Below are 21,780 nucleotides of genomic sequence, written 5' to 3' on the forward strand. Positions count from 1 at the left end.
GGGTGTGAGGCTGGGGCGCTGTGCCAGCAGGGACTCTGCAGAAGGTGCGGGGAGCTACGCCACGTCCGTGAAGTGCGGTGATGCGGGGGAACTTGCCACCCTGGTTTTCTGACCGTCCACAGGGCGGTGGGGCCTGGGGGAGACACAAGCTGAGCACTGACTTCATCCCTGTAACAGCTCAGCAGCTTAGCACCCGTGAAGCGTTACCGCAGCTGTTGAGCTCACGATGCAGATGGTTTTCTAAATAAGAACTGCTTTCCACCATGTTTATCAAACACTGAAGGACTTGGAATTAGCTTGATACTGTGTCTTAATAAATCTAGCCTGAAATTACAGGGCAAAACAACACTTACAGGCCAAAGTTACGCTGCGCTGAAGTCATTCTGATGACAACAGACGCCCGCGTCAAAAGTGACAGAGAGCTCGCCTGCTCCCTGTGCTGTCAGAGTCCAAACACGCAGCGCGCTCCACTCCCGAATGCGCGAAGCAGAGGGACTTCTAAGCTCAGCCCGCAGCAGCAGCTGCAGCAGTGTTCTTCAGGCCTCGGTGCAAGGGCAGGAGAAATGTCCACATTTCAAAGTCCATTCGGCCGCGTGTGAAGAGCTCCTACCTAACCTTCAACTGAAGGTGATTAATCTGCTCACTTAATGAAACATCAGCAGACCAATATCAAGAGTAAAATCTAATGGGATTCTATGACTACTTGCCAAGCGATGAATATGCTCAATTAAAAGCAAATTCTTGTGGGTTGATATCAGTGTTTGGTAATACCTATCTGGGTGAAAAGACATTTTCAAAGATGAAATACATAGAATTTCATAATAGATAAGCACTAACAGATGAACATTTGCAATTAATTTTGATATAAGGAATGTTAACTTTGAACTCCACATTAAAAAATATTATGCCTCCCAAAAATCTTATTTGATTCTTCTCATCTGCAGATCCTGTATTACAACAAAAACTGCACTCAATTTTACAATTATATTTTGAAAGTCACTGGTGAAACACTGCTGAGATCTATTTCCTTTCTTCTTATGTAAGTACATACATAACATCCTCAGTTCTCCTCCTGGCTCACGCCTGAAATATTTTCTTTCTAGCCCTTTACCAAAAAAAGTTTTCTAACCTTTGCTCTGGATATCACCTTAGTCCCCAAATTATACTTAGTGTGCTTAGGTAATGCCTCTGTCTGTCATCATCATCCGTGAGGATGAATGGATAGATGGATAACTTCCTGTTTTGCAGTCTTAACACGATCCACGGCTGTTAGTCTGCTGCTATCAGTGAAAGGGATGTGGAGCTGTTCTGAATGCCGATGCTGGGACAGCAGGCCCTGGTCAGGGTTCCCCATACCCAGAGGACTACAGGCAGCAGCTTGCATTATTTATTACAAGGGCCTTCAATCCAAATTACAGCAAAAGTGGCTTCGCTGAGCACGTACAAAATATTATGCTATTCATTCCACATAGAGAAGCAGCAGGACCAACGAAACACACATTTTAAGACTGCCCCTCCAGCGGCGGCTCAGATGGTGAAGGATCTGCCAGCAGTGCAGGAGACCCAGGCTGGATCTCTGGGTCGGGAATATCCCCTGAGAAGGGAATGGCAACCCACTCCAGTGTTCTTGCCTAGAGAATCCCATAGACGGAGGAGCCTGGTCGGCTACAGTCCATGGGGTCACAAAGAGTTGTACACGACTGAGCGACTAACACTTTCACTTCACTTTCCAATGGCAAAGCTCACTGTTTTGTCAAACTACAATGTCTTCTCATGAAATGTGAAAAATCTACACCCAGAACACTTGAAAATGTAGTTAAGTATTGTTAATCCACCCAAATAACCAAGTCTACTTTTTTCTAACCCTTTAGACCACAGAATGCTATTTCAGCTTAAAATGTAACTGAAGTACATTCCTAAGTAAAGTTTAACTGCTGTAATGTTTAAAGAGCTCCTCGCCCTGCAGTCAGCAGCCCAGCACAATGTCATCACCCCCAGGTCTACATAGGGAACTTTTCTTTCAGAAACGGATAATAGAAATCCGAGCACAAGTGGATTCTCTACTCTCAGCTGCTCAGGCTTCCAATGGGAGTTTGAGACAACTTTATAAACAGCCATTTCTGCTGTAATATATCATTGTCAAGTTAACAAAGCAAGACATTCTGTTGCTCCAGTCTTTAAAGATTATGAAATTATCCAACACTAATTCTTCTACTCCTGGCTGCTTATTTTCCCTGACAGAAGACAAAAGCAAACATCAAGTTTTAATCATTAGCAGTTCACACCCAATTTTCAACTGTGGCTTAAACAAAAAACAATAACAATAAAACTAACAGGAAGCTTTCACTATAAAGGAGTTACACCATCTTTCTGAAACCAGCAATTCAACGGAGTCACTACCCAAGCGCCACGCCACCGGTGGGTCTTTCAGCTGCTCTGCCCAAGGCGTCTGTAAGAGCTGTTGCTGTTGCTGTTGTTTAGTTGCTCAGTCGTGTCCAGCTCTTTGTGACCCAACGGACTGTAGCCCACCAGGCTCCTCTGTCCATGGGATTCTCCAGTCAAGAGTACTGGAGTGGGTTGCCATTTACTTCTCCAGGGGATCTTCGACCCAGGGATCGAAACTGCATTTCCTGCATTGGCAGGTGGATTCTTTACCCGCTGAGCCACCAGGAGCCCCATGAGAGGTGTTAAGTAAGGCATTAGCTTTGTGTTCTGCTTCACAAAGTCAATCAATTGTTTAGATTGTTTTAATATAGGAAAGACAGAGAGTCAAGAAAGAGAAAGTCCACAAAATAGAACCATAATCCCAGATCCCAAAGGAACTTCAAATTGTGTTATTCCTTTTGTGTTATGTGTTAGTCGTTCAGTCGTGCCCGACTCTTTGCGACCCCATGGACTGCAGTCCACCAGGTTCCTCTGTCCATGAGATTTTCCAGGCAAGGATACTGGAGTGGGTTGCCATTTCCTTCTCCAGGGGATCTTCCCAGCCCAGGGATCAAACCTGGGTCTCCTGCACTGCAGGCAAATTCTTTACCGACTGAGCTACAAGGGAAGCCCCTGTTATTGTTATTCCTTTTAGCTGCTCTATTTCAGAGGAAGCTAAAATTAGTAAGGCAAAGAAGTGTGTAATATAGCTAACAAGAGACCACCAAGAACTCACACTGGCTTTCCAGACTACACACAAGCCGATTTTAATTATGTTGTTTAAAACTCATTTAAAGGCAGCAAACATGAGCATTGCAACATTGGAATGCAATAGAACCATTTTTGCCTTTTTATATATTAGATATAATGACTTGAATTGCCTTTGATTTTATATTAACAGAAGGTCATATTCACTGTTTCAAGAGAAAATATGGAAAAATCAGTGTCTGCCTAGTAGGTCTGATCTAGTCTCTTCCTCTTAAAACAAAGTATGTTAAGAGACAGGAAAGAGACCATGTAAAGAACTACGAAGTGAGAATGCTAAAATATGGACAAAATCACCACCAACTCTGAAGAAAGTGGAAAGACTGAGAAAATAGATCTTCACAAAATGAAGAATGTTAAAAATACAAAAGGATGTTCTGATTGTTTACTGTCGTATTACAAGCTACCCCCAAACTGAGCTGTTTAAAATAATGCCTGTTCTCTCATATTTCATGGCTCTCAGGCTCGATGAGCAGGCATCCCCACAGGTGCAGCAAGAGCTGGACGGGCTTCTGTGGGTTTTGGAGAGCTCACAACCGGTGCTCAGGGTTCATTGGTGGAAACAGCCGGGAGAGCACCCAGATTCATAAGGAAGCGACAGACACTCACTGCTTGAAAGAAGCATCAAACAACCTGTAGCCATGTTTTACAATAGATTCAGAACCCACTCTTCATTCCCTGATTAGAATTTGTCCACTTTGACATATTCATATATATTCAGAGACAGCAACTTTCAGAAAATAACCAGGCCTAAGTAGGAGCAGCTAAGAATAGAATATGATACTTTGATCAGTACATTACTTATAAACAAGGTTCTAAAGGACCTCCCTGGTAGCTCAGACAGTAAAGCGTCTGTCTACAATGTGGGAGACCTGGGTCCGTTTTCATTCCAAGGTCAATTTTCATTCCAATCCCAAAGAAAGGCAATGCCAAAGAATGTTCAAACTACCACACAATTGCACTCATCTCACACACAAGTACCCACTCCAGTGTTCTTGCCTGGAGAATCCCAGGGACGGGGGAGCCTGGTGGGCTGCCGTCTATGGGGTCGCACAGAGTTGGACATGACTGAAGCCACTTAGCAGCAGCAGCAGCAGCAGACACAAGTAAAGTAATGCTCAAAATTATCCAAGCCAGGCTTCAGCAATACATGAACCATGAACTTCCAGATGTTCAAGCTGGTTTCAGAAAAGGCAGAGGAACCAGAGATCAAATTGCCAACATCCGTTGCATCATTGAAAAAGCAAGACAGCTCCAGAAAAACATCTATTTCTTCTTTATTGACCATGCCAAAGCCTTTGACTGTGTGGATCACAATAAAGAGTGGAAAATTCTGAAAGAGATGGGAATAACTGACCACCTGACCTGCCTCTTGAGAAACCTATATGCAGGTCAGGAAGCAACAGTTAGAACTGGACATGGAACAACAGACTGGTTCCAAATAGGAAAAGGAGGACGTCAAGGCTGTATATTGTCACCCTGCTTATTTAACTTCTATGCAGAGTACATCATGAGAAACGCTGGGCTGGATGAAGCACAAGCTGGAATCAAGATTGCTGGGAGAAATATCAATAACCTCAGATATACAGATGACATCACCCTTATGGCAGAAAGTGAAGAGGAACTAAAAAGCATCTTGATGAAAGTGAAAGAGGAGAGTGAAAGAGTTGGCTCAAAAACTCAACATTCAGAAAACGAAGATCATGGCATCTGGTCCCATCTGGCAAATAGATGGGGAAACAGTGGAAACAGTGTCAGACTTTATTTTTTGGGACTCCAAAATCACTGCAGATGGTGACTGCAGCCATGAAATTAAAAGACGCTTACTCCTTGGAAGGAAAGTTATGACCAACCTAGACAGCATATTGAAAAGCAGAGACATTACTTTGCCAACAAAGGTCCGTCTAGTCAAGGCTATGGTTTTTCCAGTGGTCATGTATGGATGTGAGATTTGGACTGTGAAAAAAGCTGAGTGCTGAAGAATTGATGCTTTTGAACTGTGGTGTTGGAGAAGACTCTTGAGAGTCCCTTGGACTGCAAGATCCAACCAGTCCATTCTAAAGGAGATCAGTCCTGGGTGTTCATAGGAAGGATTGATGCTAAAGCTGAAACTCCAATACTTTGGCTACCTCATGTGAAGAGTTGACTCATTGGAAAAGACTCTGATGCTGGCAGGGATTGGGGGCAGGATAAGGGGATGACAGAGGATGAGATGGCTGGATGGCATCACCGACTCGATGGATATGAGTTAGAGTGAACTCTGGGAGTTGGTGATGGACAGGGAGGCCTGGCATGCTGTGTGTGATTCATGGGGTCGCAAAGAGTTGGACACGACTGAATGACTGAACTGAACTGAACTGAACTGAACTGAAAGGACTATCTCTAACACTGAAAGGCAAAGGAGAAAAGGAAAGATATATCCATCTGAATGCAGAGTTCCAAAGAATAGCAAGGAGAGATAAGAAAGCCTTCCTCAGTGATCAACGCAAAAAAATAGAGGAAAACAATATAATGGGAAAGACTAGAGATCTCTTCAAGAAAATTACAGATACCAAGGGAACATTTCACACAAAGATGGGCTCAAAAAAGGACAGAAATGGTGTGGACCTAACAGAAGAGGAAGATATTAAGAAAAGGTGGCAAGAATACACAGAAGAACTGTACAAAAAAGATCTTAATGATCCAAATAACCATGATGGTGTGATCACTCACCTAGAGCCAGACATCCTGGAGTCTGAAATCAAGTGGGCCTTAGGAAGCATCACTACAAAGCTAGTGGAGGTGATGGAATTCCAGCTGAGCTATTCCAGCTGATCCTAACATGATGCTGTGAAAGTGCTACACTCAGTATGCCAGCAAATTTGGAAAACTCAGCAATGGCCACAGGACTGGAAAAGGTCAGTTTTCATTCTAATCCCAAAGAAAGGCAATGCCAAAGAATGCTCAAACTACTGCACAATTGCACTCATCTCTCATGCTAGCAAAGTAATGCTCAAAATTCTCCAAGCAAGACTTCAACAGTATGTGAACCAAGGACTTTCAGATGTTCAAGCTGGATTTAGAAAAGGCAGAGGAACCAGAGATCAGATTGCAAACATACACTGGATCATAGAAAAAGCAAGAGAATTCCAGAAAAACATATATTCCTGTTTCATTGACTACACCAAAGCCTTTGACTGTATGGATCACAACACACTGTGAAAAATTCTTTAAGAGATGGGAATACCAGACCACTGTACCTGCCTCCTGAGAAATCTGTATGCAGGTCAAGAAGCTATAGTTAGAACTGGACATGGAACAACGAACTGGTTCCACATTGGGGTCCAAAATCACTTTACTTTCTTGGGCACTTTACTTTCTTTATGCCTTACATAAAACCAAAATCACTGCAGATGGTGACTGCAGCTGTGAAATTAAAAGATGCTTACTCCTTGGAAGAAAAGCTATGACAAACCTAGACAGCATATGAAAAAGCAGACACATTACTTTACCAACAAAGGTCCATCTAGTCAAAGCTATGGTTTTTCCAGTAGTCATGTATGGATGTGCGAGTTGGAATATAAAGAAAGCTGAGTACTGAAGAATTGATGCTTTTGAACTGTGGTGTTGGAGAAGACTCTTGAGAGTCCCTTGGACTGCAAGGAGAGCAAACCAGTCAATCCTAAAGGAAATCAGTCCTGAATATTCATTGGAAGGACTGATGTTGAAGCTGAAACTCCAATACTTTGGCCACCTGATGTGAAGAACTGACTCATTAGAAAAGACCCTGATGCTTGGGAAAGATTGAAGGCGGGCAGAGAAGGGGACGACAGAGGATGAGATGGCTGGATGCCATCACCGACTTGATGGATATGAGTTTGAGCAAGCTCAGGGAGTTGGTGACGGACAGGGAGGCCTGGCGTGTTGCAGTCCATGGGGTCGCAGAGAGTGGAACACGACTGCGCGGCTGCACTGACCTGACCTCTAACAGTGGTAGAAATGCAGTCAGTCATTCATTTGTGGAACTTCTTACCATACATCAAGGGTCAGTCCTATTTGCTGGTCCTGTCTAGAAGATACAGATGCAGCAATAAAGACGCTGGGCGTTGTCTCTGACTCAGCGCTCTGAGAAATGAGGTGCCCAAGAGCACAGGGGTGCAGCAGTGCTCCAGCGGAGTCCTGCCCAGTAGCTTCTGACGGTCACCTCTGACCTACCTGACAGATGCCTAACGAAGACCTGAAGGCCAGCTGGCAATCCACACACTCTGACAGCTGACAGATTCCAGGTCTAGATAAGACTCATTTATTTCAGGTTGAATAAAGAGAAAAAACAGTAATATCAACACCTTCAAAAAGAAAAAAAATTATATACACATCCAACTGGTGGACATAAAATTTTTAAATGCAAAATAAAAATATAATCCAAATATACTCCTCAGTGTATTAAAAATGCAATACATTAAGACCAAGTTGGATTTATTCTAAGAATAAAGATTGGTTTAAAAAAAAGAAAAAAAATTATCATTTCAATAATGCAGAAAGAGCATGTGTTAAAATTTAGCATCCAGGTCTTCCCTGGTAGAGCAGCAGATAAGAATCCAACTGCCAATGCAGGGGACAGTTTCAGCCCCTGGTCCAGGGAGATCCCACACGCCACAGAGCAGCCACACCCGAACGCCAGCTCTACTGAGTCCACGCTCTAGAGCCTGCAAGCCACAACCGCTGTGCCCACACCCAGAGCCTGCGCCCCACAAGCAGAGAAGCCCTGCAACGAGGAGCCGTGTGCTGCCATGAAGAGCAGGCCCCACTTGCACAACGAGAGAAAGCCTACGCACAGCAGTGAAAACCCAGTGTAGCCAAAATAAAATAAATATTTTTTTTAGTTTAGCATCAGTTCAGTTCAGTTCAGTCGCTCAGTCGTGTCTGACTCTTTGCAACCCCATGGACTGCAGCACGCCAGGCCTCCCTGTCCATCACCAAGTCCTGGAGTTCACTCAAACTCATACCCATTGAGTCAGTGATGCCATCCAACCATCTCATCCTCTGCCATCCCCTTCTCCTCCGGCTTTCAATCTTTCCCAACATCAGGGTCTTTTCCAATGAGTCAGCTCTTCACATCAGGTGGCCAAAATATGGGAGTTTAAGCTTCAGCATCAGTCCTTCCAACACCCAGGACTGATTCCTTCAGGATGGACTGGTTGGATCTCCTTGCAGTCCAAGGGACTCTCAAGAGTCTTCTCCAACACCACCATTCAAAAGCATCAATTCTTTGGTGCTCAGCTTTCTTTATAGTCCAACTCTCACATCCATACATAACTACTGGAAAAACCATAGACGGACCTTTGTTGACAAAGTAATGTCTCTGCTTTCGAATATGCTATCTAGGTTGGTCATAACTTTCCTTCCAAGGCGTAAGCGTCTTTTAATTTCATGGCTGCAGTCACCATCTGCAGTGATTTTGGAGTCCAAAAAAATAAAGTCAGCCACTGTTTCCACTGTTTCCCCATCTATTTGCCATGAAGTGATGGGACCAGATGCCATAATCTTATTTTTCTGAATGTTGAGCTTTAAGCCAAATTTTTCACTCTCCTCTCTCACTTTCATCAAGAGGCTCTTTAGTTCTTCACTTTCTGCCATTAGGGTGGTGTCAGCTGCATATCTGAGGTTATTGATATTTCTCCCGGCAATCTTGATTCCAGCTTGTGCTTCATCCAGCCCAGCGTTTCTCATGATGTACTCTACATATAAGTTAAATAAGCAGGGTGACAATATACAGCCTTGATGTACTCCTTTTCCTATTTGGAACCAGTCTGTTGTTCCATGTCCAGTTCTAACTGTTGCTTCCTGACCTGCATACAGGTTTCTCAAGAGGCAGGTCAAGTGGTCTGGTATGCCCATCTCTTTCAGAATTTTCCACAGTTTATTGTGATCCACACAGTCAAGGGCTTTGGCATAATCAATAAAGCAGAAATAGATGTTTTTCTGGAACTCTCTTGCTTTTTCCATGATCCATCAGATGTTGGCAATTTGATCTCTGGTTGCTCTGCCTTTTCTAAAACCAGCTTGAACATCTGGAAGTTCACAGTTCACAAATTGCTGAAGCCTGGGATGGAGAATTTTGAGCATTACTTTACTAGCGTGTGAGATGAGTGCAACTGTGTGGTAGTTTGAGCTTTCTTTGGCATGGAGCAGCAGCTGTGATGGTGCAGGAGTGGCAGAGAGGAGCTACCCCACGTGCACGGTAAGGAGCAGAGGCTGCACTTTGCTGGAGCAGCTGTGAAGAGATACCCCACGTCCAAGGTAAGAGAAACCCAAGTAAGATGGTAGGCGCTGAGGGAGGGCATCAGAGGGCAGACAGACTGAAATCACAATCACAGACAACTAGCCAATCTGATCACATGGACCACAGCTTGTCTAACTCAATGAAACTAAGCCATGCCATGTGGGGTCACCCAGGACTGACAGGTCATGGTGGAGAGGTCTGGCAGAATGTGGTCCACTGGAGAAGGGAATGGCAAACCCCTTCAGTGTTCTTGCCTTGAGAACCACATGAACAGTATAATTTAGCACCCATTCTTAGCAAACAAGTAAAAGGGAACTTCATTTGACAAAGAGTAATTTTTAAAAGCAATGATAATTTCAAAAAGCTACAACAAACATCAAATTTGATGAAATGCTGAAAGCTTTCTCTGTAAGATTGGGAAAAAGATTTCACCACTTACATTCAACATTTTACTAGAGAATTCAGCCAGTGTAGTAGAAAACAACAATAGATAAATGTAGTGATGAGATTTTAAAGAAATAAAACTGTCATAATTAAAAGATTATGTATAATAAGAAATAAAACTCTTATTAGTCATAGATTATATGATGCTGAAGAATAGAATCTACTAATATATTTTATAATAAAATGTTTAACATGATTTCTGAATATGAAATCAATATAGAAAAATCAACTGTATTTCCACATATGAACAAAAATATTAAAAATAAACTTTTAAAGACATATTTTGAATAGTATGTGAAATGTCAGGTACCTAAAAGAAAATTAACAAAAAGTATGTAAGACATTTTACACATAAATTTATAAAACACTGAGATAAAATCTAAATAAACAGAAAAGAATGGCAGGTTCTTGGATCAGAAGAATTAATATTGTCAAGATGTATCCCCAACTAACCTATTAATTCAATTTCAATCCAGTCTTTCAGTCGTGTCCAACTCTTTGCAACCCCATGGACTGCAGCACGTCAGGCTTCCCTGTCCATCACCAATTCCCAGAGCTTGCTCAAACTCATGTGTGTTGAGTCGGTGATGCCATCCAACCATTTCATCCTCTGTCAACCCCTTCTCCTCCCGCCTTCAGTCTTTCGCAGCACCAGGGTCTTTTCCAATGATTCAGTTCTTCACATCAGGTGGCTAAAGTATTGGAGTTTCAGCTTCAGCATCAGTCCTTCCAATGAAGATTCAGGACTGATTTCCTTTACAATTGACTGGTTGGATCTCCTTGCAGTCAGGGACTCTCAAGAGTCTTCTCCAACACCACAGTTCAAAAGCATCAATACTTCAGTGCTCAGCTTTCTTTATGGTCCAAGTCTCACATCCAGGCAAATTCCCCACAGGTATCTTTTGTGGAGTTTAATAATATTATTTAAAATTCATGTTAAAATGAAAGTGGCAAATCATACCCAAGTCAGTTTGGGACTTCCCTGGCAGTCCAGTGGTTAAGACTCTGCACTTTCACTGCAGGGAGTAAGGGTTCAGTCCCTGGTCAGAGAACCAAGATCCTCAAGCCCCTTGTCATGGCCAAAACAATAAAGAAATAAACACAAGCCTATGACCGTTCACTTCCTGCCCTAGTTGCATAAATGCAGAAATCTGTTCACGTGTGTAGTAAAAGACATGTGGCAAGGCAGCCTCATTTGTAAAAATCAAAATAAAGGAAAATGCATTGCATGTCATGTACATTTAGAAACAAGGAATATATATGTTTTGGGGGGTGTATGTTTTTAAAGCTAAAAATAAATCCAAGGGGGTGATGATCACAAAAGTTAGAATACCAAATATATTTTTGGAGAAAGGGACACAGAACTATTGGTACAATGCTCAGTGGTAAGTCACTGTGGTGTGCACATTTGTGTTATATATATGTCTTCAATATACTTCATAACAACAAGAAAAGTAGAAAAGTAATAAAAATACAACTAAACCTATTAGTGAAACAAGATTCTACTTACAAAAAGTGGGGGAAAATTCAAGCCAATAATAAAAAGCATGCTTAATTTTTACACTCTGTAGCTATTTCTGCTAAATTCATAAATATACCATATCCATGGTTATTGAAACTTCTCTATTGTTAGAATTTTATTGTTTTATAGTTTTGCTACATCCCAAATGTCATGCTTTAATTAAACAAGAATGCTTGCTACCACCACACTGATATGACAGTACTTGGGAATGTTATCTAATAAAATACTGGAATAAAATAAAAAAAGGAGCATACATTTGGAAATTAAGTGTCAAAATTATTACTATTTCCATAAGAGTATTTACTTAAAAAATCAAGGATGCCATGTGAATAAAAATATTCAGTGAAAGAATCATCTGCAAATTGACAGCTTTTTTCATGCTAACAATATATTCTTAGGAATTATAATAGAAAAATAGACTTCATGAACTATTTCAGTATCATAGAATAAACACAAATATGCTTATGTATTTATTATATACTTATATATATCTTTGGCCACCTGATGTGAAGAGTCAACTCATTGGAAAAGACCCCGATGCTGGGGAAGATTGAAGGCAGGAGGAGAAGGGGACGACAGAGGATGAGATGGTTGGATGGCATCACTGACTCAATGGGCATGAGTCTGAGTAAACTCCAGATGATAGGGAAGGACAGGGAAGCCTGATGTGCTGCAGTTCATGTGGTCGCAAAGAGTTGGACATGACTGAGCGACTGAACAACAAAATTATAAACATCTTAAATAAATAAAATAAAAGTAAATAAAGAATAAACTTAAAATTTGTGAAAGTATATATATTTTAAATAACTTACAAAGAGACACAAAAGCAGAAAAGCATATCAAGTTTTTGAATGAAATCTTCAAAATTATAAGGTTCTCAGTTCACTGAAAATTGATCTATGAATTAAATGTAATCCAAGTCAAGGCCAACATATGAATAAATAACTCTGACATTCAGCTGAAGAAATAAATCACAAGAGTAACTCAGAGGAAGACAGCAAAGAGGTAAGGAAGTTGCACTTCTGTCCCTCCATAAAGACAGGGAAAACTGGCATGAAAGGACAGAATTAGCTTTTTTTTCCCCAGAAGTCTGAGAGTTAATTAGAGGTTGCAGGCACCATAAAAGCATTTACTCAGGAAAACAGCTGAATCCCAGTAAGAACCACAAGATATCTGGTGTTTGACTCACCTCAGACCCATTCCGCACCCCCTCGCTCAGTGGTAGCCGCGACAGTAATTCCCTGCACTTCCTGCGCTGGACGGAGCACAGCGGACCTCGTGCATAAGAATTTGAGTCACTTGTTTTGACCTGTGTGATGTCTCCCTGGAAGCCCGGCTCCAAAGCCTTGCCTCTGCTCTACCGGAGGCAGCGTGATCCAGGGTGGTAGCCTTTGTCCAGAACTGACACAGGCCAACACGTTCGTTGCTGCTGCCTGGGTCACAGGTGACATTTGGAGCAAACAGTTCACAAACCAAAAGCCTTGGGAGAAGAGGCTGGAAAATGAGATATCGTAGGAGCCAAAGCAGCTCTGCTGTGGTCCTGGGGATTGAGCCATGCGCTCAGCTGGAGCCGCACAGGCTCAGGAAAGGTCCAGAAAGCACCCAGTCCCCACCTGTGGCTGACCGTGAGGCCCAGTGAAGGAGGGGTGGGTGAGACAGAGCTGTGCGCTGCTTGGCTGCATGTGGAAGATGTGTACACACACACACACACACACACACACACACACACACACACACACACCTCCTCTTCAAAGACAGGAAAATCATTTGCTTCCAGACATTTAAGGAAATCTTGTTTAATCATTAGTTGACAACTAGGTCAACTGGCTGGAGACTTCAATGGCCATAAATGACAAACAACACATACAGAATTTTCACTCAGAAAGTCAGCAAAAGACAGATAAAGGTGCCTGCCGTGAAGGGCATGTGGAATCACCCTGGGAAAGGGAGAGACTCTGGTTTCTAGTGGGATCACCTTATAATGTTCATGGAACCCGTTCTCAACAAAAACAAAAGTGTGAGTCTTGCAAGGACACAATGAAGAATGACCCATTCACGGAAAAAGGAGGCGAAGAGAAACTGTCCCCAAGGAAGCCCACAGGGACTTTGTAGACAAAGACTTTCAATAGGTCCAGGAAGCAAAAGGAAAGAAACAATGCCTAAAAAGCTAAAGGAAAGTTTGAGGATAAGCTCTCACCAAATAGAGAATATCAATAAAGAGTGAGAAATTATAAGGAGAAATTCTGATGTTGAAAAGGACAATAACCAATATGAAAAACCCACCAGAGGGACTCAACAGCGACTTACGTAGGCAGAAGAAGCCATCAACTTTAAGCCAGGACACGACAGACACAAGGTGGACACAACAGAGTGTCCGCCCAAGGACTGGAAGAACAGAAACGAAGGAAAAGGGACAGAGCCCCAGAAACCTGTGGCACCATCAGACACACCAACACACACACACACTGGGAGCCCCAGAGGAGAGGGAAGAAAGAGTATTTCAAGAAATAATGGCTGGGAATCCCCAAATTTGAGGTAAAGCATTATGCCACATATTCAAGCAGATCAACAAACTTCACATGGAATACACTCACATATCCACACCTGACACTTCGTGATGAAACTACCCAAAGATAAAAATGAACCTCGAAAGCTGCGCGCGAGGACTGACTACAGGAAACCTGGTACCACGTACGGGAACTCGAAGCCAATGTCAAAGCTGAACGCCAGACAAATGAGAGGAAAGGCAGTGTTTGCAACAGGGTCTCACTTTCCTGTGCACATGTGCACGTGTTACACACTCACGTACGCACACACACATGCATGGAAAAGACCCAAAACATGCCAACAGCGGTTACCCCGGTGTGAGCCCTGAATCCTGAGTTCTGTTTTTCCTTTTCTTTGTTCACTTTGTTTAGTTCCTGTTTATTTTCTATTTTCCAAAATAATATATATTGTTCCTTTAAAAGTGGGAATGCATTAAGAGGTGATGTCAATTTTTTTTTTACATTTGCATTTATTTTATTTTTATTTTTCTAATTTTATTTTATTTTTAAATTTTACATAATTGTATTAGTTTTGCCAAATATCAAAATGAATCCGCCACAGGTATACACGTGTTCCCCATCCTGAACCCTCCTCCCTCCTCCCTCCCCATACCATCCCTCTGGGCCATCCCAGTGCACCAGCCCCAAGCATCCAGCATCGTGCATCGAACCTGGACTGGCAACTCGTTTCTTACATGACATTTTACATGTTTCAATGTCATTCTCCCAAATCTTCCCACCCTCTCCCTCTCCCACAGAGTCCATAAGACTGTTCTATACATCAGTGTCTCTTTTGCTGTCTCGTACACCGGGTTATTGTTACCATCTTTCTAAATTCCATATATATGCGTTAGTATACTGATGTCAATTCTTAGGTAAAACAAATAATTCCACCAACATAATATTTCTGTGTATCTGTATGTTAAATGTTTCATAAAATGACTTCATATTCTACAAATTCTGGGAATAGAGGCTTCTATTCATTATGGGCAAAACACACTCGTTAAACCAGAGCAGTGAGCCATCTTTTAATTCCACTCTGGCATGTCCTTCAGTAGGTAAACCAAAGTGGTGAGTTTGGACAAAGCCTGTTGATATGGGCCCCATCTTATTAATGCAGGGAGGTTACCACCAGCACACTTTCAATGAAGTCTGCGGGCTTTGTATGTGGAAAATTTTGTTACTATACCTTTTCCTTTGGCATTCTCTGTTCTTGAATAACTTATCCCTGAATGCAAAAAAAAAGTTGCCATATTTGTATAGTTCAGACTCTGTTAGCCCTGTGCCATGACTGGTAATAACAGAATTATGTGTAATAGGAATCCTATGTGTTGAGGACAACTCCAGCACTGCAACTCATTTAAAGATAGAGTTTTCAAGTCGGGCTTATAAATCATTTACAGAGAAGCTGAGCAGGGCTCAAACTGCCGTCCAATCGGCACATTCCTCAGACGTGAGCGCAGAGTGGGGGCGGGGGCGGCGGTGGAGCGAGCGCGGAGGCCAGACCGTCAGGAGCTGAGCTCGCCCTCGCCAGATATTAGATCAACAACCATTAAACATAATACGAACCATCTTCCGTGGCCAGGGCTCAACAGCTGCGCGTACAAACAGCTACAAATACGTCCCGGGAGGCTCGGGGCCCAGCCCGCCGACGGCCCCGCGCCTCCGGCCACCGCAGGGCCCTGGTTCCCCGCATCCAGATGCACTGGTACGTTCGTTCCCCGTGAACTGCACACACGCCGGTCCCCACGCCGGCCTCATGACATACCTACCCGTGTGGCTTCTGGGGGGGTGGGGTCGGAGGAAGTGGCCCAGCGCTGCAGAAACCCAGGCCGGACTCTGGGGCAGAGTCTGTGGCTCGTGTGTCACTTTCGTGGGGACCTGGCTCCGGGGTGTGTGAGCCTGGGGTTCCCTGCTGGTGAAGGGCAGCTCTGTCCTGAGGGAGGTCAGAGGTCAGTGGGCACATCTCCCCTGCCCCCTTACCAGGCCTTCCACCTATTCTGTGGATCCGATAAAAATAATACATCAGTTACTGAAAAGGTGAAATTTAACACTGAGACACAGGTCTAAATTCTATGATTACAGAATTACTTTTCTGAGAAATGTCACAAACCTCCCTAAAACATAGCACACACACACACACACACACGACTTCTGAAATGCACACCTCATCCCCCTGCTTTCATCAGAGGCCCTGACACCGCCCAGTGTTATCTTGGCTTTTGACATTTACCGCCTGTGTTCTTCACTAGATTAAGTTTCAATGACGACAAGGATCCATCAGCCTGTCCATTACTGTTCTTCATGACACAGGATAATTCTGATTGAACAAATCCATGAGTGGGTTACATCTGATACATAAAATTACATTCTCTTTCCTGTTTCAATACAAGGGGGCTGCTGCTAGCTTCCTTGGGTCAGTTTCCACACCCTCATCTGCACATATTTCTGTAAGAGAGTTAGGGAGCAATGATTTTTTCCTGCAGTTAACAGTGACCTTCAGCCTCTGTACATTTTCCTGCTCAAGCCTGTTTCGCCGCTTCCCTCCTTGGACCAACAAAGACCATCCCAACGTTAAAGTTTAGCAGGAAGACAAGCACATAACACACCACGTCGTGAAGCCCTTGGTTCTACAGGAAGTCTCGGTTCTAACAGAAACAGAGTAAGATCCCACGTCAGCTCCGAGCTGCAGAGACGCACCAGGGATGCTCTCCGCCCCCCGTGTGGCCCCAGCCCGCGGCACCACGTGCCCATGCACTTGCTCAGCCACGACTCTGGCCTGTCTTCCCTGAAGGACCTGTCACGTTTCCTCGCTGTTAAGCGCCTTCTGCAGACCTTCCCCACCTTGGGGAACCGTCCACCTTTCAGGTCTCGCGTTGCCCCTGAAGCCCGGGAGGCAGGCCCCCAGCGCCCTGCTTAGGGGCTGCAGCCCTGCCCGAGGGTCACAGCCTCAGTGCAGGAGTCACAGGAGACGTCAGCAGCAGCTGGGAGCAGTGCTCATCACCAAGTCTGACCTATTTTCCTATTTTTATTCCTATTTTCATGAACTGAGGATTTAACTCCATGGCCAACCCTTCAGCCGAACACCCAAGCTTGCACAGTAATTACTCAATTACCTTTAAATTTTGTTAAACTTTCATCATATGAAACTCGCAGCTTTACATGTTTCCAGTTTGTGATGTGATAGATGTGTTTCTGTCGAGGTAAATGAATAGAGTATGTGCTTTTTACAGTTTAACTAAAATGAGAATTTGAGGCTCTTGCTTCTGACAATGCCCTCAACCTGGGCCCCCAGGACCAGGAAGCGTCAGGAAAAATAGACGTCAAGGATGAAGGTTCGCCTTGAAGGAGAGTCGTCGCTGGATCTGTGTCACCACTGGGCCATCTAACTGTTAATACCAATTCAGCACGTTTTTGAGCACCTGTGGTTTCTGCCAAATGACATGCTAGAGTCTGGGGCTGCAGAGTTCACAGGAGATGACAGCATGGGACAGAATCAGGAGCGGAAGTGCACAGGCCTTTAAAGGAGACAGGGCATGATGCCCACCCAGGGGCGGACACTTTGGGGAGGCTGGGTCTTGAAGGACAAGTAAGAATTAGAGGAGGGAGACAAATGGAGAGAACTTTTCCAGAAAGAAGAGCTGGCCCGGGCGGGGGGCATGGCTGCCTGAGAGCACAGCTTGCAGAAGGGTGCAGGATTCAGCATGCTGGGCAGACTTTTGGAGGAAAACATCAGAGGCCAGAGAAGCAAGTGACAGACACACGTGAGTTTCAGATCTGCATTCAGGAGCAACGGCTGTGGCTGAACTAGTGGAGAATGCGCCTACATCCAGAGAAAGGTCCTTAAGAGAGTGATGCGAAGTGGAGTCCAAGGGTTTCCTATAGACGGCAGGCTCCCATGTTCAAAGACAGAAAAGCCAGAAGCAAATGGTGTGTGCTTAGATTCCACACCTGGGCATCCCAGAGGAAAGAGTGTTCATAAAGCCATGTGGGCAGAAGAGACCTTGGGTTCCATCTGTTACAGTGACACTCCCGAAGTACCGGTAATGGGTCACCAGCCGGCAATGATTCTCAGGATGTGACTGTTCACGTGCACAAGCTTGTGTTTCCTGTCTAACTGCCCTACTGGAACCTCCTGGGCAGGATATATCCACGTCCTTGAAGACAAACGTGAACACAAGTCGTAGAGTGGGCAGCCTTACATCTTTCCTAAGCTTAGGGGGAAAGTATCCAATCTTTGGGAACTAACAATGATGCTAGCTGTGAGCTTTTCCTAGATGGATGTCCATCGTTTTGAAGTTCTATTGTTTAAATCTTTCATTAATAGCTATTACATTTTGTCAAATGATTTTTCTGTGCCTACTGAGATGATCACACATTTTCTTTATTGACACAATGTATTATGGTACATTAATTTACTTTTTTATTAAGCCAACCTTGCATTCCTGGGATAAATCTCTATCACTAATGGTGTGTAATCTTTAATATATTTTTCTGGGTTGATTTGCTAGTAATTTGTTGAGAATTTTTGTGTCTATATTCATAACAGATATTGGTCTTAGTTTTCTGTTCTTTTGATTTTTTTTAAATCAGAGTAATACTGATCTCCTTGAATGAGTTATGCTGTGTTTCCTGTAATTTCTTGGAAGATTTTGCGAAGAAGTGGTATTAATGCTTCTTTAAATGTTTGGTAGGAGTTACCAGTGAAGCCATCTTGTCCTGGATTTGCTTTGTGGAAAGTTTTTAAATTATTATTATTTAATCTTGTTATAAATCTACTAAAATTTTCTATTTATTCTTGAGTCAGTTTCACTAATTTGTACTTTTCTAGGAATGTTTCCATTTCAAGCAAGGTATGTACATTACTGGGATACAGCAGCTCATTGTAAGGCAGGCAGAGATGTCTCCACTTCCACTTCTGATTTCAGTAATTTGAGTCTTCTCTCCTTTTTCTTCATCAGTTTTAGCTCTTATCATAAGTTCAACCCTTGATAATTTCATGTATTCTAACATCTGGATACACAATTTAAAGTGTAATTTTATGAGATGACTCACCTAAAAATTAAGATAGCTAATCATACACAGGTGAAATTCTAGATCACACTGAAAGGCTACCACACTGTGGGAACATCCATCTGGGACTCTAGAGACCCCTAGAACTATGGACTAGCTCTGTAATTTTCAATAGATCACCTTTTTTCTTTAGGCTACAAATGGAACGCCACACCTGGGGGGACTGTCACTAATGCACTCCCATCAGTGGTGGAGAGCTTGAGGTGAGGCAAATCAACTCTGTTCAGAACGGAAGTCTGAGCCCAGGTCTCCTGCATGCCAAGCATGACGGATGCTTCAGTGCCTGGGTACCCTTCTCATGGGCTTCCCAGGTGGCTCAGTGGTAAAGAACTCACCTGCAATGCAGGAGACCCCAGTTCGATTCCTGGGTTGGCAAGTTCCCCTGGAGAACGGATAGGCTGCCCACTCCAGTATTCTTGGGCTTCCCTAGGGGCTCAGCTGGTAAAGAATCCACCTGCAATGTGGGAGACCTGGTTCAATCCCTGGGTTGGGAAGATCCCCTGGAGAAGGGAAAGGCTACCCACTCCAGTATTCTGGCCTGGAGAATCCCATGAACAGAGGAGTCTGGTGGGCTACAGTCCACGGGGTCACAAAGAGTCGGACACGACTGAGCAACTAAACCACCACCACCATGCTCTTTTCTTTATATTTTCTTTAAAGCTCAAAGATTGTTTTACTTAAAATTAGATTTCCTTGGGTCTAACAACTAAAAGCATGAGAATCATACAGGAGACCATGAACTATTTCAAATTCTTAAATTCAGCAACAGGGGAAAAACAGACTCATCCATCAGAAGTTCTTTTTTCTTCCTTTCTTTTATAATCTGACGTAAATCACAGAGAGCAAAGGCAAAATTTAAAAGCAACACGATATTTTCCAGTAGTTCACCTTATCCTTGGACGTGAGACTTATTAACTGTTATCCAGATGTGTTTAACATAGCTTAAAACAACTGCGCTCTGGTTTTAAACTGTAGGGTAATAATTTAACAATGTTCTATCTGCCTGAAACAAGACCACCCACACTTGAGAAATTTCCATCTTTCTTGAAGTCTGTATAACACAGAACTTGGCAAGCAAGGAAACAGCAGTAGGGAGGCCAAGATGTGGTCCGGAGAAGGCAGCTTTCTATACAGAGTGAACTGCTGCTGATAAATAGAAGCAACTATTGTTCAGTTTTCATGCCCAACACATCCACATCGGCATAGTTGCTTCCAGCAGGAAACAGCAGCAAAATTCCAGATCTGTCTCCATTTAACCCAACACCTTCCCCACGCACTTTCAGCTGAGGAGTCGAGACCAACGACCGCACACAAGGAGGGGTCACTCGACAGAAGTGCATTGAGGTTGCCAGCATGCCTGCGAGCCTTCATCTCTGGAAAATATTAGAGCATCTTTGTGTGCCAGTTACAAAAACAGATTCAAAAGAGTGAAAGCGAAGCCTGCACCAACAGTTCAAATGAGGGTGGACGAAGATTCTTCTCTTGGAAGATTCTCCTGAGTCCTGCATCAGGACCACACCTGCTGTGTGTTCCAGGGGACACCAGAGCAGCCAGGCCCCAATCACCCTCTCAAGCGTCCATGTTCGCCATGACCCTGCTCACACCTGCACAGAAGCCCCTTGGCTCCAGCCATGGTCACTATTGATCTGGGTATGTTTCTTTATATCAGAGTATCCCGTTGAAGTGGGCTCCCCTTGTGGCTCAGATGGTAAAGAATAGGCCTGCAATGCAGAAGACCTGGGTTTGATCCCTGGGTCAGGAAGATCCCCTGGAGAAGGGAATGGCAACCCACTTCAGTATTCTGGCCTGGAGAATCCCGTGGACAGAGGAGCCTGGCAGGGTACAGTCCACGGGGTCACAAAGAGTCAGACACGAATGAGCAACTAACACTATATCCCATTTTAAGTATAGAACTAATAACACAGGTGACAGAGATTGCTTAAAAATGAAGGAAAATGCTACAGAAAAGACTGTTCTTTCAATTCCAGCTGACTGCCCCAAGATGTTTAATGGCATGCATCAGACAGCAAGGATTCATCATGCTCCCGAGACAAGACGTGCAGGGGGTTCTGGACACCAAGGAGTGGAGTCAAGACATTGATCCGATGTCTAAACTGCACCCACGAATCGGGGCTCTCCCCTGGGCCCAGGCTTCACTACGGATGTCAAGGGTGTGGTCCTCAGGAGGCGGGAAAGGAGTGGACTTGGGGGCCAAGCCGCCCTGACCAGCCCCCCAGTCCCTGCCTCCTCTCCCCAGCTCTCGGCAAACTCAGGGTCAGGTCACACAGCGTGGCCCTCAGGAGGAGGAGGGCCTCCCTGTCATGCCTCAGGGGGTTGTGCAGCCAGTAGGCATTTTCTAGGGAGCCGCGGCTCGCAGATCCACAGGGCGTAGATTTACCGGACACGCAGCCCTAACCCAGAGTCATCCTGCTAAAAGTGCCACAGAGGTCAGGGCTGTCCTCCCAGCAAACAGCGGGAACCTCTGTACCAGAAGGCAGCGGTCACCTTGGTAACAGCAGCAGTCGAGGTCGCCTGCTTCTTTCTCCCGAGTGGCCCTGCGTGACCCTAGTGGCTGAGAGAGAAACTCAGCTCCCGAGCGGCCCTGCGTGATCCTAGTGACTGAGAGAGAGACTCAGCCCAGGCCAGCCGCCCCGACGTTTTCCCGCCACTACACGGGGCAGGCGAGGCACAGCCCCCGTCCTCCGTGTGGCTTGGATTCCATGCAGAGGGGCAGCCAGGAAGAG

At 44.2% G+C, this 21,780-nt stretch overlaps 1 protein-coding gene across 18 annotated transcripts in view; it reads right to left on the reverse strand.

Moving 5' to 3' along the window:
- The window catches only part of WDR27 (WD repeat domain 27), a 171,957-nt gene that overhangs the window by 51,480 nt on the left and 98,697 nt on the right, over nt 1-21,780 (reverse strand). The window lies entirely within an intron of this gene.

Source organism: Bos indicus x Bos taurus, chromosome 9 (assembly GCF_003369695.1).
Source record: "Bos indicus x Bos taurus breed Angus x Brahman F1 hybrid chromosome 9, Bos_hybrid_MaternalHap_v2.0, whole genome shotgun sequence".
Lineage (NCBI taxonomy): Eukaryota > Metazoa > Chordata > Mammalia > Artiodactyla > Bovidae > Bos > Bos indicus x Bos taurus.